The sequence below is a fragment of the Salvelinus fontinalis genome, chromosome 10 (genome assembly GCF_029448725.1).
Source record: "Salvelinus fontinalis isolate EN_2023a chromosome 10, ASM2944872v1, whole genome shotgun sequence".
NCBI classification, from domain to species: Eukaryota; Metazoa; Chordata; class Actinopteri; order Salmoniformes; family Salmonidae; genus Salvelinus; species Salvelinus fontinalis.
In genome coordinates this window covers 7644315-7664099 of record NC_074674.1, presented here as the reverse complement: position 1 = coordinate 7664099, position 19785 = coordinate 7644315, and the positions used below count along the sequence as shown (strand labels likewise).

The 19785-nt window shown below is 43.1% G+C and overlaps 1 pseudogene; it reads right to left on the bottom strand.

The window, feature by feature from the left end:
- Positions 1-8388: 8388 nt before the first annotated feature.
- Positions 8389-9647, bottom strand: LOC129863206 (uncharacterized; annotated as a pseudogene).
- Between the last annotated feature and the right edge of the window lie 10138 nt (positions 9648-19785).

Sequence of the window (19785 nt, the reverse complement as noted above, 5' to 3'; positions counted from 1 at the left end):
GCGTTGGACTAGTAACTGAAAGGTTGCTAGATCAAATCCCCGAGCTGACAAGGTAAAAATCTGTTGTTCTGCACCTGAACAAGGCAGTCAACCAACTGTTCCTAGGCCGTCACTTAAAATAAGAATTTGTTCATAACTGACTTGCCTAGTTAAATAAAAATGTCCTTGATGATCTTCATGGCATCGGGTGCTGTAGGTTTCCAGGAGGGTGGGAAGTTTACCCACGGTAATGTGTTGGGCAGGCCGCACCACCCTCTGGAGAGCTTTGCGGTTGTGGGCGGTGCAGTTGCCGTACCAGGTGGTGATACAGCCCGACAGGATGCTCTAAATTCTGCATCTGTAAAAGTTTGTGACGGTTTTAGGGGTTAAGCCAAATGTCTGTAGCCTCCTGAGGTTGAAGAGGCGCTGTTAGTTTGTCAGTGATGTGTACGCCAAGGAACTTGAAGCTTTCCACCTTCTCCACTGTGGCCCCATCGATGTGGATAGGGGGGTGCTCCCTCTGTGGTTTCCTGAAGTCCACGATCATCTCCTTAGTTTTGTTGACGTTGAGCCAGAGGTTATTTTCCTGGCCCCCACTCCCAGTGCCCTCACCTCCTCGCTGTAGGCTGTCTCATCGTTGTTGGTAATCAAGCCTACTACTATTGTGTCGTCTGCAAACTTGATGATTGAGTTGGAGGCGTGCTTGGCCACGCAGTCCTGGGTGAACAGGGAGTACAGGAGAGGGCAGAGCACCCACCCTTGTGCGGCCCCAGTGTTGAGGATCAGCGAAGAGGAGGTGTTGTTACCTACCTTCACCACCTGGGGGAAACCCGTCAGGAAGTCCAGGATGAAATTGCACAGGTCGGGGTTCAGACCCAGGGCCTCGAGCTTGATGATGAGCATGGAGAGAACTATGGTGAATGCTGAACTATAGTCAATGAACAGCATTCTTACATAGGTATTCCTCTTGTCCAGATGGGATAGGGCAGTGTGCAGTGTGGTGGCGATTGCATCGTCTGTGAATCTACTGGGGCGGTAAGCAAATTGAAGAGGGTCTAGGGTGGCAGGTAAAGTGGAGGTGACCTCATCCTTGACTAGTCTCTCAAAGCACTTGATGACAGAGGTGAGTGCTACAGGGCAATAGTCATTTAGTTCAGTTACCTTTGCTTTCTTAGGTACAGTCCTTCTATGCGAAGAAGCATAGAAACAATTTTCTTGGTATACACTTTGTACCAGATAATCAACAAATCATTGTCCTCTATATGGACCTTAATTATAATATATTAATATAATATAATAATTAAATCAGGTGTGTTGGTGCTTGGCAGGAACAAAAGCCTGCATTGCACATCTAGTACATTTTTGGGGTTGTAGAATTATGTTATTCATGCATAAGCCTAGTCCAGGGAAACATCAATTCACTTTACTCTTGATTCAAAGTAAAACAATAATTTACAGGGCCGGTTTCCTGCACACAGATTAAGCCTAGTCATTGGACTAAAGAGAATCTCCATTGAAATATCTTTTTAGTCCAGGACAAGACTTTTGTTCTGGGAAACCAGCCCATACACTGTAACAGCCTCTAATACAAGTCTTCTATTCTTCAGAAGTCTATTGACCAGCATTGGTCTAAACTATTTTCCTATTTGACTGAACAAACACTTGATTTGATAATATTAGCAATCAAGTGTGCTTTAACTGATTGTGCAATTGAATCCTTCCTCAGACACAGATTAAGTTTTGATTTAATAATGTTATCTTATCGCGGCTAATTCATGATTAGCCTGTCCATGGTGGAGTGGCCTGTCCGAGTGATACCAACGTGTGTTCGAGTGATAACGTGTACAAATAAACAAGATCGTATTCTACACCCGCTTCCTTCTGTGGCTGTGGCAGCGTTGGAATAACCAGTCACACAACCTCACACACTGAAACGTACACCAGTACTGTAGGTAGTATGCTCGCACGTGATCACATGCACACACACACACACACACACACACACACACACACACACACACACACACACACACACACACACACACACACACACACACACACACACACACACACACACACACACACACACACACACACACACACACTTCCCATCCGAATAGGCCTTTATCTGACAGAAAAAAAATAACCTTCAGTGTAATTAGGGGGTCTTTGTCATCCCAGAGTTTATGAACACCATTACTGTTGAACACAGGTAATAAAGAGACAGTTAGGTGAGTATTGAACACAGGTAATAAAGAGACATGAAGGTGAGTATTGAACACAGGTAATAAAGAGACATGAAGGTGAGTATTGAACACAGGTAATAAAGAGACATGAAGGTGAGTATTGAACACAGGTAATAAAGAGACATGAAGGTGAGTATTGAACACAGGTAATAAAGAGACATGAAGGTGAGTATTGAACACAGGTAAGATAGAGACAGGTCGGTGAGTATTGAACACAGGTAAGATAGAGACAGGTAGGTGAGTATTGAACACAGGTAATAAAGAGACATGAAGGTGAGTATTGAACACAGGTAAGATAGAGACAGGAAGGTGAGTATTGAACACAGGTAAGATAGAGACAGGTCGGTGAGTATTGAACACAGGTAAGAAAGAGACAGGAAGGTGAGTATTGAACACAGGTAATAAAGAGACAGGAAGGTGAGTATTGAACACAGGTAATAAAGAGACAGTTAGGTGAGTATTGAACACAGGTAATAAAGAGACATGAAGGTGAGTATTGAACACAGGTAATAAAGAGACATGAAGGTGAGTATTGAACACAGGTAATAAAGAGACATGAAGGTGAGTATTGAACACAGGTAATAAAGAGACATGAAGGTGAGTATTGAACACAGGTAATAAAGAGACATGAAGGTGAGTATTGAACACAGGTAAGATAGAGACAGGTCGGTGAGTATTGAACACAGGTAAGATAGAGACAGGTAGGTGAGTATTGAACACAGGTAATAAAGAGACATGAAGGTGAGTATTGAACACAGGTAAGATAGAGACAGGTCGGTGAGTATTGAACACAGGTAAGATAGAGACAGGTAGGTGAGTATTGAACACAGGTAAGATAGAGACAGGTAGGTGAGTTTTGAACACAGGTAAGATAGAGACAGGTAGGTGAGTCTTGAACACAGGTAAGATAGAGACAGGTAGGTAGTCTAAGTGTCTATGAGCGATATACAACTGGTGCAGTGGCACTAAATCAGTTCATGGTGTTCCGTGTAAATCTCAGGGTCGTTGACAGACAGCTAATGGTCAGTCAGCCAGTCTTTATCCCTAGGGGAGGGTCCTATCTCCCTGAGGGAAGGTTCTAGATAGCTAATGACAGCTAATGGTCATTCAGCCAGTCAGTGCTGGGATCACTAAAGACCTTGGCCTTGCTGTTACCCACCTGTCCATTTTTTATGGTCCTACATGACAGATACAGTCCGGGTTTCATGTCGTCTTTGTTCTGAATCCTAACTTAAACCTCTCTAGGGGGTGTGGGACCTGGCCAACATCCAGAAATACGGGATATAAATACCAAAAACAGAAATACTCATTATAACAATTCATGAAATATACAAGTGTTGTACATTGGTTTAAAGATTAACTTCTTGCTAATCCAACCACGGTGTCAGATTTCAAAAAGACTTTACGGCGAAAGCAAACCACGCGATTATCTGAGAACAGCGCCCAGCAGACAAATCATTACAAACAGTTAGCAGCCAAGAAGAGGAGTAACAAAAGTCAGAAATAGCGATAAAATATATCACTTACCTTTGATGATCTTCATATGGTAGCACTCCCAAGACCCCATGTTACACAATAAATGTTTGTTTTGTTCGATAAATTCCCTCTTTATATCCAAAAAAACGTTTTGTTTGTGCGTTTTGTTCAGTAATCCATTGGGATAACGTGCGGTCACAGCATGCAGACGAAAAATCTAAAAGGTACTATAAAAGTTCATAGAAACATGTCAAACAATGTTTATAATCAATCCTCAGGTTGTTTTTGTCATAATTAATCGATTATATTTCAACCGGATAAAAGCTTCGTCAATAGAAAAGGAGAAACAAGAAAGGCTTGCTCCCGGTCATGCGCAGGACTCATGTCTGGAAATTTCCACTGTCCTCTCATTGAAAGTGATGTTTCTCCCTCATTTTTCAGAGTAAAAGCCTGAAACAATGCCTAAAGACTGGCCACATGTAGTGGAAGCCATAGGGATCGTGAACTGGGTCATACGTCTTTGTATGGTGGATAGGCTTTCAATGGAAAAATAGGCATTTCAAAATAATAGCACTTCCTGGATGGATTTTCCTCAGGTTTTTGCCTGCCATATCAGTTCTGTTATACTCACAGGCATTATTTTAACAGTTTTGGAAACTTTAGAGTGTTTTCTATCTGAATCTACCAATTATATGCATATCCTAGCTTCTTAACCGGAGTAGCAGGCAGTTTCCTTTGGGCACGCTTTTCATCCAAAATTCTGAATGCTGCCCCCTACCCTTAACATACTCACACACAACCCAAGCTATCATACACACTACCCAAACTATCGTACACACAACACAAACTATCAAACACACTACCCAAACTATCATACACATTTCTCATCAATATCAAAGTGTGATTGTTGTTAACTATTTGTTTATGTTGTTCTGCTGATTAAAACAAATGTTTTTACAGGGAACATAATCATTCCGGCGCCGACAGAGATGGCTGCCTCGTTTCGCGTTCCTAGGAAACTATGCAGTATTTTGTTTTTTTACGTGTTATTTCTTACATTGGTACCCCAGGTAATCTTAGGTTTTATTACATACAGTTGGGAGGAACTACTGGATATAAGAGCAACGAGAGAGCCCTCTCCTGTACTCCCTGTTCACCCACGACTGTATGGCCATGCACGCCTACAACTTAATCATCAAGTTTGCAGACGACACTACAATGGTAGGCTTGATTACCAACAACGACGAGACGGCCTACAGGGAGGAGGTGAGGGCCCTCGGAGTGTGGTGTCAGGAAAATAACCTCACACTCAACGTCAACAAAACAAAGGAGATGATTGTGGACTTCAGGAAACAGCAGAGGGAGCACCCCCCTATCCACATCGACGGGACAGTAGTGGAAAGGGTAGTACGTTTTAAGTTCCTCGGCGTACACATCACGGACAAACTGAATTGGTCCACCCACACAGACAGCGTGGTGAAGAAGGCTTAGCAGCGCCTCTTCAACCTCAGGAGGCTGAAAAATTTGGCTTGTCACCAAAAGCACTCACAAACTTTTACAGATGCACAATCGAGAGCATCCTGTTGAGCTGTGTCACCACCTGGTACGGCAACTGCTCCGCTCACAACCATAAGACTCTCCAGAGGGTAGTGACGTCTGCACAACGTATCACCGGGGGCAAACTACCTGCCCTCCAGGACACCTACACCACCCGATGTCACAGGATGGCCATAAAGATCATCAAGGACAACAACCACCCGAGCCACTGCCTGTTCACCCCGCTATCATCCAGAAGGTGAGGTCAGTACAGGTGCATGAAAGCAGGGACCGAGAGACTGAAAAATAGCTTCTATCTCAAGGCCATCAGACTGTTAAACAGCCACCACTAACATTGAGTGGCTGCTGCCAACATACTGACTCAACTCCAGCCACTTTAATAATGAAAAAATTTATGTAAAAAATGTATCACTAGCCACTTTAAACAATGCCACTTAATATAATGTTTACATACCCTACATTACTCATCTCATATGTATATACTGTACTCTATACCATCTACTACATCTTGCCATCTTTATGTAATACATGTATCACTAGCCACTTTAAACATTGCCACTTAATATAATGTTTACATACCCTACATTACTCAACTCATATGTATATACTGTACTCTATACCATCTACTGCATCTTGCAATATGCCGTTCTGTACCATCACTCATTCATCTATTTTTATGTACATATCCTTTATCCCTTTACAACAACTATAAGGTAGTAGTGGAATTGTTAGGTTAGATTACTCGTTGGTTATTACTGCATTGACGGTACTAGAAGCACAAGCATTTCGCTACACTCGCATTAACATCTGCTAACCATGTGTATGTGACAAATAAAATTTGATTTGCAAAGAACCCAGGTGTCAGACTGAGAACAGACTGAGTGAGTTTAAATGGTCAGTAGATAAGTGAATTAGCCACTCCACCATTTCATACAACTGAATGCATTCAACTGCAATGTGTCATCCGCATTTAACCCAACCCCTCTGAATCAGAGAGGTGCAGGGGGCTGCCTTAATCAACATCCACAGCACCAGGCCCAGAGAACTGCCTTGAATGACAGTTTTCACCTTGTCAGCTCAGGGATTTGATCCAGCAACCTTTAGGTTACTGGCCCAACACTCTAACCACTAGGCTACCTGCCATCCCCTCTGCAAAATAAAAACGTTAAAATAATATTATGTAGGCATACACACGTTTCAGCTGAGCACAGGCTGATTGAGTTTACATGGTTAGTAGAAAAGTGAGTTACCGCAAAATAAAAAAGTTTAATTTTTATCAGTATGCATACAGTGCCTTCAGAAAGTATTCATACCATTCAACTTATTTTACATTTTGTTGTGCCTGAATTCAAAATGGAATAAATATTATATTGTTTGTCACGTTCCTGACCTATTTCTGTTAGTTTGTTATATGTGTTAGTTGGTCAGGACGTGAGTTTGGGTGGGCATTCTATGTTTTCTGTTTCTATGTTGGTTTTTGGGTTGCCTGGTATGGCTCTTAATTAGAGGCAGGTGTTTGGCGTTCCTCTAATTAAGAGTCATATTTAGGTAGGCGTTGTCACAGTGTTCGTTGTGGGTGATTGTCTTCCAAGCGGAACTGTTTACGGTTTGTTCGGTTTGTGTAGTCTATGTTTCCTATTCGTGCGTTCTTCTTGTTTTATGTAAGTTCGTCGTTTAGGTCTGTCTACACTGTTTGTTGTTTTTGTTAGTTTAGTCAAGTTCGTGTTTTCGTTAATAAAATATGTCATTTCACTACGCTGCGCCTTGGTTCCCTCAATACTCCTCCTCTTCAGATGAAGAGGAGGAGGACTGCCGTTACATTGTTCTCACACATCTACACACAGTACCCCATAGTGACAAAATTAAAACATGTTTTTTGAAATGTTGGCTAATTTACTGAAAATGAAATACATAAATATTTAATTTACATAAGCATTTACACCCCCGAGTCAATACATGTTAAGATCCCCTTTGGCAGCGAATACAGCTGTGAGTCTTTCTGGGTAAATCCATAAGAGCTAAATGACATTACGTGGCAGTGTTTTTACAGCTAATGCCGGTTTGCCTGAGGCTGATGCCGTGCAGGTGTTTGTACACATGCATATACACACACTCTCATTCAAATAAAGACTTACAAGAACACACACATACATGTAATAATGCCAGACATGCACACAAACATATACAGTTGGCATTGCTGTTTGAATTTCAGTTGTCCTTGATGTCCTTTGTTATAAATTCATTATTGTGTTTTATCTATTTTCTTGCATTGTTGTTTGCTGTTTTCTTCTGTCTTTTCCTTTTTTCTCTTTAGTTCATTCTCTTGGTTGTTGGTGCATTGGGGGGTTCTTGGGGTGGGGAATGGAATTAATAGTTTTTTTTGTTGTTGTTTTTTCTTCCTGGGGGGGACTGTGGGAGGGGTCTTGAATGGTTGAGAGACAGCTATTGGGGAACTGTGGGGGGATCTTGGATGGTTTGGGTTCAGGTTTTTTGGCTTGGTGGTAGAACGGTCAACATGCCCTTGAGCAGGGCATTGACCCTGGATCAAATCAAAATCAAATGTATTTATATAGCCCTTCTTACATCAGCTGATATCTCAAAGTGCTTTACAGAAACCCAGCCTAAAACCTCAGGAGTAAATGTCAGTTGGCTTTTCATAGGTGATCATTAAGAGTATCTCTACCGCTCCTGCTGTCTCTAGAGAGTTGAAAACAGCAGGTCTGGGACAGGTAGCACGTCCGGTGGACAGGCCAGGGATCCATAGCCGCAGGCAGAACAGTTCAAACTGGAACAGCAGCAAGGCCAGGTGGACTGGGGACAGCAAGGAGTCATCATGCCAGGTAGTCCTGAGGCATGGTCCTAGGGCTCAGGTCCTCCGAGAGAGAGAAAGAAAGAGAGAAAGAGAGAATTAGAGAGAGAATACTTAAATTCACACAGGACACTGGAGAAATAATCCAGATATAACAGACCCCCCGACACATTAACTACTATAGCATAAATAGAGGCTGAGACAGGAGGAGTCAGGAGACACTGTGGCCCCATCCGATGATACCCCCGGACAGGGCCAAACAGGAAGGATATAACCCCACCCACTTTGCCAAAGCACAGCCCCCGCACCACTAGAGGGATATCTTCAACCACCAATTTACAATCCTGAGACAAGGCCGAGTATAGTCCACAAAGATCTCCACCACAGCACAACCCAAGGGGGGCCGCCAACCCAGACAGGAAGACCACGTCAGTGACTCAACCCACTCAAGTGATGCACCCCTCCTAAGGATGGCATGGAAGAGCACTAGTAAGCCAGTGACTCAGCCCCTGTAATAGGGTTAGAGGCAGAGAATCCCAGTGGACAGAGGGGAACCGGCTAGGCAGAGACAGCAAGGGCGGTTCGATGCTCCAGTGCCTTTCTGTTCACCTTCACACCCCTGGGCCAGACTACACTCAATCATAGGACCTACTGAAGAGATGAGTCTTCAATAAAGACTTAAAGTTCGAGACGGAGTCTGCGTCTCTCACATGGGTAGGCAGACCATTCCATAAAAATGGAGATCTATAAGAGAAAGCCCTGCCTCCAGCTGTTTGCTTAGAAATTCTAGGGACAATTAGGAGGCCTGCATCTTGTGACCGTAGCGTACGTTTAGGTATGTACGGTACGGCAGGACCACATCGGAAAGATAGGTAGGAGCAAGCCCATGTAATGCTTTGTAGTTTAGCAGTAAAAGCTTGAAATCAGCCCTTGCCTTAACAGGAAGCCAGTGTAGGGAGGCTAGCACTGGAGTAATATGATCAAATTTTGGGGTTCTAGTCAGGATTCTAGCAGCCGTATTTAGCACTAACTGGAGTTTATTTTGTGCTTTATCCAGGTAACCGGAAAGTAGAGCATTGCAGTAGTCTAACCTAGAAGTAACAAAAGCATGGATTCATTTTTCTGCGTCAATTTTGGATAGAAAATGTCTGATCTTTGCAATGGAATTCAGATGGAAAAAGCTGTCCTTGAAACAGTCTTGATATGTTCATCAAAAGAGAGGGTCCAGGGTCCAGAGTAACGCAGAGGCCCTTCATAGTTTTATTTGAGACGACTGTACAACCATCAAGATTAATTGTCAGATTCATCAGAAGATCTCTTTGTTTCTTTGGACCTAGAACAAGCATCTCTGTTTTGTCCGAGTTTAAAAGTAGAAAGTTTGCAGCCATCCACTTCCTTATGTCTGAAACACAGGCTTCCAGCGAGGGAAATTTTGGCGCTTCACCATGTTTCATTGAAATGTACAGCTGTGTGTCATCCGCATAGCAGTGAAAGTTAACATTATGTTTTCGAATGACATCCCCAAGTGGTAAAATATATAGTGAACATAATAGTGGTCCTAAAATGGAACCTTGAGGAACACCGAAATGTAGAAATTATTTGTCAGAGGACAAACCATTCACGGAGACAAACTGATATCTGTCCGACAGATCGAAACTAGGCCAGAACTTGTCCGTGTAGACCAATTTGGGTTTCCAATCTTTCCAAAAGAATGTGATGATCGATGGTATCAAAAGCAGCACTAAGGTCTAGGAGCACGAGAACAGATGCAGAGCCTCAGTCTGACGCTATTAAAAGGTAATTGACCACCTTCACAAGTGCAGTCTCAGTGCTATGATGGGGTCTAATACCAGACTGAAGCATTTCATATACATTGTTTGTCTTCAGGAGGGCATTAAGTTGCTGCGCAACAGCTTTTTCAAAAATTTTGAGAGGAATGGGAGATTTGATATAGGCCGATAGTTTTTTATATTTTCTGGGTCAAGGTTTGACTTTTTCAAGAGAGGCTTTATTACTGCCACTTTTAGTGAGTTTGGTACACATCGGGTGGTTAGAGAGACATTTATTATGTTCAACATAGGAGGGCCAAGCACAGGAAGGAGCTCTTTCAGTAGTTTAGTTGGAATAGGGTCCATTATGCAGCTTGAAGGTTTAGAGGCCATGATTATTTTCATCATTGTGTCAAGAGATATAGTACAAAAACACTTGAGTGTCTCCCTTGATCATAGGTCCTGGCAGAGTTGTGCAGACTCAGGACAACTGAGCTTTGGAGGAATACGCAGATTTAAAGAGGAGTCCATAATTTGCTTTCTTATGACATGATCTTTTTCTCAAAGAATTTCATGAATTTATTACTGCTGAAGTGAAAGCCATCCTCTCTTCGGGAATGCTGCTTTTTAGTTAGCTTTGCGACAGTATCAAAAATAAATCTGGGATTGTTCTTATTTTTCTCAATTAGGTTGGAAAAATAGGAAGATCGAGCAGCAGTGAGGGCTCTTCGATACTGCACCAATACTGTGTTTCCAAGCTAGTCGGAAGACTTCCAGTTTGGTGTGGCGCCATTTTCGTTCCAATTTTCTGGAAGCTTGCTTCAGAGCTCAGGTATTTTCTGTATACCAGGGAACTAGTTTCTTATGACAAATGTTTTTCATTTTTAGGGGTTCAGCTGCATCTAGGGTATTGCGCAAGGTTAAATTGAGTTCCTCAGTTAGGTGGTTAACTGATTTTTGTCCTCTGACGTCCTTGGGTAAGCAGAGGGAGTCTGGAAGGGCATCAAGGAATCTTTGGGTTGTCTGAGAATTTATAGCATGACTTTTGATGCTCCTTGGTTGGGGTCTGAGCAGATTATTTGTTGCGATTGCAAACGTAATAAAATGGTGGTCCAATAGTCCAGGATTATGAGGAAAAACATCAAGATCCACAACATTTATTCCATGGGACAAAACTAGGTCCAGAGTATGACTGTGGCAGTGAGTCCGGAGACATGTTGGACAAAACCCACTGAGTCGATGATGGCTCCGAAAGCCTTTTGGAGTGGGTCTGTGGACTTTTCCATGAATATTAAAGTCACCAAACATTTGAATATTATCTGCTATGACTACAAGGTCCGATAGGAATTCAGGGAACTCAGTTTTGTTCGATAAAGTTCATATTTATATCCAAAAATCTCAGTTTACATTGGCACGTTATGTTCAGTAATGTTGAAGCCTCGAAAACATCCAGGGAATTTGCAGAGAGCCACATCAATTTACAGAAGTAGTCATCATAAACTTTGATAAAAGATACAAGTGTTATGCACAGAATTAAAGATATACTTATCCTTAATGCAACCGCTGTGTCAGATTTCAAAAAAGCTTTACGGAAAAAGCACACCATGCAATAATCTGAGTACAGCGCCATAGCCATAGAGATACCCGCCATGTTGTGGAGTCAACAAAAGTCAGAAATAGCATTATAAATATTCACTTACCTTTGATGATCTTCATCAGAATGCACTCCCAGGAATCCCAGTTCCACAATAAATGTTTGTTTTGTTCGATAACGTCCATAATTTATGTCCAAATACCTCCTTTTTGTTAGCGCGTTAAGTTCACCAGTCGAAATTCACAAGGCGCGGGCAAGTCCAGGCAAAAGTTCAGACAAAAAGTCAAAAAAGTTATATTACAGTTCGTAGAAACATGTCAAACGATGTATAGAATCAATCTTTAGGATGTTTATATCATAAATCTTCAATAATGTTTCAACCGGACAATTCCTTTGTCTTTAGAAATGAAAAGGAACAGAGCTCGCTCTCACGGCCGCGCACATGATTTAGCTCATGGCCTTCTGCCAGACCTCTTAGTCAAACAGTTCTTATTCGCTCCCCCTTCACAGTAGAAGCCTGAAACAAGGTTCTAAAGACTGTTGACATCCAGTTGAAGCGTTAGGAAGTGCAATATGACCCCATTTACACTGTATCTTGGAAAAGCAATGAGTTGAAAAACTACCAACCTCAGATTTCCCACTTCCTGGTTGGATTTGTCACAGGTTTTCACCTGCCATATGAATTATGTTATACTCACAGACATCATTCAAACAGTTTTAGAAACTTCAGAGTGTTTTCTATCCAATTCTACTAATACTATGCATATATCAGCAACTGGGACTGAGTGGCAGGCAGTTTACTCTGGGCATGCTTTTCATCCAAACGTGAAAATGCTGCCCCCTATCCCAAACAGGTTTTAATGGGGAGAACCGGATGAAAGTTTCTGTCGGCTGAATGAGCGACACCGGTTGAGCATTCCTAAGGCATTTCCCTCCAGAAGCCATGAGAAAGTTGTCCGGCTGCAAGGACCATGCGAGGGGATTTTCTACTGCTATCTGTACTTACTGGTGGCACAGACGCTGTTTCATCCTTTCCTACACTGAAATTACCCTTGCCTAACAATTACGTCTGAAGCTGGGCTTGCAGCACAGCTATCCTCGCCGTAAGGCGATCGTTCTCCTGTATATTATGAGTACAACGACTGCAATTAGAAGGCATCCTGTTAATGTTACTTCTTGACGAACCATGTCCAGATAAAGCATCCGGAGTGAAAAAGTTGAATGAAAAAAAGTTGAGTGAGGGAAAAACAAAAAATATAAATGGTAATTAAAAATAAAAAACGTAAAAAACGCACAGCATCAGGTAAACAAGTCGCTCTGAATGGGAATCTGTTGGAAGACTGGCATGATGTAGTAGTTGAGCGGCTTCACTGCAAGTATATTGTATGTTTTGAATATTCAATTTAATTTTTTTTTTTTAAATATGTCTCTAAGAGCTTTGCACACCTGGATTGTACAATATTTGCGCATTATTCTTAAAAAAATTATTTAAGATCTGTCAAGTTGGTTGTAGCTAGACAGCCATTTTCAAGTCTTGCCATAGATTTTGAAGCCGATTTAAGCTGTAACTAGGCCACTCAGGAACATTCAATGCTGTCTTGGTAAGGAATTCAAGTATATATTTGGCCTAGTGTTTTAAGTTATTGTCCTGCTGGAAGGTGAATTTGTCTCCTAGTGTCTGTTGGAAAGCAGAATGAACCAGGTTTTCCTCTAGGATTTTGCCTGTGCTTAGCTCTATTCTGATTATTTTTATCCTAAAAAATCCCTAGTAAAAGCATACCCATAACATGATACAGCCACCACCATGCTTGAAAATATGAAGAGTGGTACTCAGTGATGTGTTGGATTGGCCCCATACATAACGCTTTGTATTCAGTACATAAAGTTCCATTCTTTGACACGTTTTTTTTTGTTTTACTTCAGTGCCTTGTTGCAAACAGGATGCATGTTTTAGAATATCTTTAATCTGTACAGGCTTCCTTCTTTTCACTATTTCATTTAGCTTAGTATTGTGGAGTAAGTACAATGTTGTTGATCCATCCTCAGTTTTCTCCTATCATAGCCATTAAACTCTGTAACTGTTTTAAAGTCACCATTGGCCTCATGGTGGTTTACTTCCTCTCCAGCAACTGAGTTAGGAAGGACGCATGTATCTTTGTAGTGACTGGGTGTATTGATACATTATCCAAAGTGTAATGAATAAATTCACCATGCTCAAATGGATATTAAATCTCTGTTTGTTTATTTTTACCCATCTACCAATAGGTGCTCTTCTTTGCAAGGCATTGGAAAACCTCAGTTATTTGTGGTTGAATCTGTGTTTGAAATGTACTGCTCGACTGAGGGACCTTACAGATAATTGTATGTGTGGGGTACCTAGATGAGGTAGTCATTACAAAATTATGTTAAACCCTATTACTGCACACAGTGTAAGTCCATGCAACTTACTATGTGACTTGTTAATCCCATTTTTACTCCTGAACTTATGTAGACTTGCCATAACAAAGAGGTTGAATACTTATTGACTCAAGACATTTCATCTTTTCATTTTAAATGAATTTGTAAAAAAATCTAAAAACATAATTACATTTTGACAATATTGGGCATTGTCGAAATGTAATCTATTTCAAATTAAGGTTGTAACATAACGAAATGTGGGAAAAAAGTCAAGAGATGTGAATACTTTCTGAAGGTACTGTATCTTATAGTATGTTCTGATGTTGTGGGTCATTACGACCTTAAATGCGTGTTTGTGTGTGTGTCTGTGTGTCCAGGGCACTGTGTGTCTGTTCTAGGGAGAAACATGATGTTCTCTCTGCTCTGGTTATTAACGGCTAGGCTGAGCCAGTACTTTCTGGCCCTGAGGGTTAGTCTAAACACATGCCTCACCCTGACAAAAAAAACATATATTTACATACACCACTACACTCTTGACCTTGGCAGTTCTGATCTAGGATCAGCTGATATTGTCCTGATCCTAACATGAACCATTAGGGGCAGTAAAGACGAACCTGATCTAAGATCAGTGTTGGGTGCAAATTCATCTTACTCCTTGATAAGACAGAGCTCACAAACCTGCAGTCGCTATGGTAACAGTTAATAGGAAATGCTTGAGACTGGACTTACAGTATGGACAACACCCATAACTCTGGGAAAGAGTTCACTTGGCCGATCTCCAGCCTTTCCTCCTATCACTGTTATTCACTCTGAATGGTAGATCCTTCCTGCCAAGTCTTTACCTCATTCTGAAATACACACACACACACACACACACACACACACACACACACACACACACACACACACACACACACACACACACACACACACACACACTTACAGTATGGACAACACCCACAACACCAAGAATGTTGATCCAATAGTACTGGATTTGTCTGTAGTGATGTGTCCAAATAGATATTTTATTTGCCTCTCTATCATTATATAAACATTGTGTCAGAAAAGGTTTTAGAGCTATTAAAGTCCAGAAATGTAATTTTGTGATCAATATAATCTCATTTTAAAAAAATTACATTCATATTGGACACTTTTCTGCCATAACACCTTTCTGCCATTACTATTTTCTGCCATTACACTTTTCTGCCATTACTCTTTTTTGCCATTACACTTTTCTGCCATTACACTTTTAATTTAAAAACACTTATTTTGGGCCACCCAAGTGGCACAGCTTTCTAAGGCGCTGCAGCAGTGCTTGAGGTGGCACTACAGCCCCAGGTTTGATCCCAGGTTGTGTCACAGACGGCCGTGACCGGGAGACCCATGAGGCGGCGGACAATTGGCCCAGCGTCGTCCAAGTTAGGGGAGGGTTTGGACGGCCGGGATTTCTTTGTCCGATCACGCTCTAGCGACTCGTTGTGGCTGGCCGGCACGTGCAAGCTGACTTCGGTCTCCAGTTGTATGGTGTTTCCTCCGACACATAGGTCTGGCTGGCTTCTGGGTTTAGGAAGCAGTGTGTCAAGAAGCAGTGTGACTTGGAAGGATTGTGTTTCGGAGGACACATGGCTCTTGACTTTCGCCTCTCCAGAGTCTGTATGGGTGTTGCAGCGATGGGACAAGACTGTAACTACCAATTGGGGAGAAAAAGGGGTAAAAGTGTTAGATAATATTGTAGCAAGTATTTGATAGGTCTCATGAGACTCGTACTGTGTGGTTCCATGTATTGTTGTTTTCTGGGTAACGCCAGTCCCTCCTAATATTTTTCTCATCTGAGTTCATATGAAACTAACCGAATAAAAATCACAGAGAGCAAACCAGTCTGTGTTTGTGTCCCAAATGGCACCCTATTCCCTATGTAGTGCCTAGTCAAAAGGAGTGCACTACATAGGGAATAGTGTTCCATTTAGGATGCAGATTATCAGCCTGGTTTCCCCTTTTCCAGTCGATACTGTTGTACGTTCATCTCTCGTGTAGTTTCAGTCAGCTCATTCGTTTCGATTCTCTCATTGGTCGACTTCCGTTCCTCCTGCAGGGAGATTTCTGTGGCTGTTCGTTTTGCATTGCCCGGTGCTGCGGGTGAGCAGAGTTTGACATTAGTCTCAAAGTTAATTCTCCACCCACCCGCGGGCAATGCAAAACGAAAGGCAACAGAAAACTCGACCAATGAGATAATCTAAAATGTTAACTAAGTCACTGATGTCCCTGTCACTTTCTACAAACAGACATTTTTGTAATGCAGAGCGGAACAGGTGAACACAAGAGCAGACTCAGACGAGGAGACTGGGATGTGGTAACCATGGTATTTATTAAAACACGGGGGGAAGATAGGGTGCAGGCCAGGGGAAGCTCGGGCTAGTTTCAGGAAGCCTGGATTGGAGGCTGAGACTGGAGCGAGGGGAGTTGGGACTGGGTAAGCAAGTCCAGAGAGGAATCCAAGGACGCAGTGGAGTGGGGAGTCCAGGACAGAGTAGCAGGACTGACAAGACGTGGGACTGGAGACAGGGGCCAAAGTCAGAGCGGGCAGAACTGTAGAGGAGAGGAAAACAGCATCAGGCAATGGAAAACAGCATCAGGCAAGGGAAAACAGCATCAGGCAAGGGAAAACAGCATCAGGCAAGGGAAAACAGCATCAGGCAAGGGAAAACAGCATCAGGCAAGGGAAAACAGCATCAGGCAAGGGAAAACAGGCACAACACGAAAACAGGATCTAAGCAGGAACAAACGGCAAAAAACGCAGGCTGACTGAGCAGAGGTTACAATCTGGCAGCGTGGAAGTTTTTTGTGTTTTTTTATTTTACCTTTATTTTACTAGGCAAGTCAGTTAAGAACAAATTCTTATTTTCAATGACGGCCTAGGAACAATGATTTAACTGCCTTGTTCAGGGGCAGAAAGACAGATTTGTTTACCCTGTCAGCTCGGGGATTCGATCTTGCAACCTTTCGGTTACTAGTCCAATGAAGTGGCAGGGCTGAGTATTTGTAGAGGTCTTGAATATGGATCAGGTTGCAGCTGGTGGGGATCTGCTGTGCCTCCAGCACACCTGTCTCCGTCCACACAACCACACACACAAAGAGAGAGGAAGAGGGAGAAAGCACTGGGGGAGTGGTGGCAGGTTAGGGAGACACAGGATGAGAAGTAGAGGGCGTGGCAGGAGCAGATGTAACCATTTTGGGGTATTTGGCCTCTTTAAAACAAGCTGCCTCATGGTCCTATAGGACAGGCAGACAGAGAGTTATGTAGGCTGGTCCCACGTCTGCCTCATGGTCCTATAGGACAGGCAGACAGAGAGTTATGTAGGCTGGTCCCACGTCTGCCTCGTGGTCCTATAGGACAGGCAGACAGAGAGTTATGTAGGCTGGTCCCACGTCTGCCTCGTGGTCCTATAGGACAGGCAGACAGAGAGTTATGTAGGCTGGTCCCACGTCTGCCTCGTGGTCCTATAGGACAGGCAGACAGAGAGTTATGTAGGCTGGTCCCACGTCTGCCTCGTGGTCCTATAGGACAGGCAGACAGAGAGTTATGTAGGCTGGTCCCACGTCTGCCTCGTGGTCCTATAGGACAGGCAGACAGAGAGTTATGTAGGCTGGTCCCACGTCTGCCTCGTGGTCCTATAGGACAGGCAGACAGAGAGTTATGTAGGCTGGTCCCACGTCTGCCTCGTGGTCCTATAGGACAGGCAGACAGAGAGTTATGTAGGCTGGTCCCACGTCTGCCTCGTGGTCCTATAGGACAGGCAGACAGAGAGTTATGTAGGCTGGTCCCACGTCTGCCTCGTGGTCCTATAGGACAGGCAGACAGAGAGTTATGTAGGCTGGTCCCACGTCTGCCTCGTGGTCCTATAGGACAGGCAGACAGAGAGTTATGCAGACTGGTCCCACGTCTGCCTCGTGGTCCTATAGGACAGGCAGACAGAGAGTTATGTAGACTGGTCCCACGTCTGCCTCGTGGTCCTATAGGACAGGCAGACAGAGAGTTATGTAGACTGGTCCCACGTCTGCCTCGTGGTCCTATAGATCAGGCAGACAGAGAGTTATGTAGGCTGGTCCCACGTCTGCCTCGTGGTCCTATAGGACAGGCAGACAGAGAGTTATGTAGGCTGGTCCCACGTCTGCCTCGTGGTCCTATAGGATAGGCAGACAGAGAGTTATGTAGACTGGTCCCACGTCTGCCTCATGGTCCTATAGGACAGGCAGACAGAGAGTTATGTAGATTGGTCCCACGTCTGCCTCATGGTCCTATAGGACAGGCAGAGAGAGAGTTATGTAGGCTGGTCCCACGTCTGCCTCATGGTCCTATAGGACAGGCAGACAGAGAGTTATGTAGGCTGGTCCCACGTCTGTTTGTGCGTCAAGACAAACATTTGGCCTGACAATGAGTGACAAAGAGTTGGTATAATGAAAGCACATACAGACTGATGCTCAGGCTAAAGCTACTGTAGGTTAAGTGTGAGATTATGTCAAACATGCGATGACACAATATTACTGTAAATATTATTATTGTCATCAAACATGTAGCCTGTTCATGTGACCCATGTCCCTCATTCGTAACCAGAAAAATCATAAAACTCGTGACACATTTTGTGTTACCCATTCGCCATAAACACATGCATTATGACCTAGTAAAATATGTTTCGGGTCAATCCCTTTTATTAATATTTAGAAGTTGCGAAAGCTTATTTTTATGGACTGTAATAAAATAAGAAGTTTCATATCTCGGCCTGTAAACATTGCTTGCCCTGCATGCACAGATTAATGTGGGTGTGGCTGCAGGCACTATCATTTGGCCAGCATTATGGTTGTGTCCTAAATCACACCTTATTCCCATAGGGCACTGTTCAAAATGTCACGTCCTGACTCTAGTTCTTATGTGTTTTGCTTGTTTAGTGTTGGTCAGGACGTGAGCTGGGTGGGAATTCTATGTTGTGTGTCTAGTTTGTCTGTTTCTGTGTCCAGCCTAATATGGTTCTCAATCAGAGGCAGCTGTCAATCGTTGTCCCTGATTGAGAATTATATATAGGTGGCTTGTTTTGTGTTGGGATTTTGTGGGTGGTTGTTTCCGGTCTCTGTGTTTTTTCTGCACCAGATAGGGCTGTTTCGGTTTGCCACATTTTGTTGTTTTGTAGTGTTGTAAGTGTTCACAGTTCGTCTTATTAAACATGTTGAGCACTGGCTACGCTGCGTGTTGGTCCGATCCCTGTTTCACCCTCTCTTCTAGTGAAGAGAGGGAAGGCTGCCGTTACACAAAATTAGTTCACTAATAGGGTGCTATTTCAAATCAAATCAAATGTTATTAGTCACTAGCGCCGAATACAACAGGTGTAGTAGACCTTATAGTGAATTGCTTAATACAAGCCCCTAACCTGCAATGCTGTTAAAAAATGAATAAGAATAAGAAATAAAAGTAACAAGTGATTAAAGAGGAGCAATAAAATAACAATAGTGAGACTATGTATAGGGGTTTACCGGTACAGAGTCAGTGTGGGGGGCACCGGTTAGTCGAGGTATGAGGTAATATGTACATGTAGTTAGAGTTATAAGATAATAACAGAGAGTAGCAGCGGCGTAAAAAGGGGGGGGCAATGCAAATAGTCTGGGTAGCCATTTGATTAGATGTTCAGGAGTCCTATGGCTTGGGGGAAGAAGGTGTTTAGAAGCCTCTTGCACCTAGACTTGGCGCTCCGGTACCGCTTGCCGTGCGGTAGTAGAGAGAACAGCCTATGACTATGGTGGCTGGAATCTTTTTTTAGGGCCTTCCTCTGACACCGCCTGGAATACAGGTCCTGGATGACAGGAAGCTTGGCCCCAGTGATGTACTGGGCTGTACGCACTACCCTCTGTTGTGCCTTGCAGTTGCCATACCAGCAGTTGCCATACCGCGCAATTGCCATACCAGGCAGT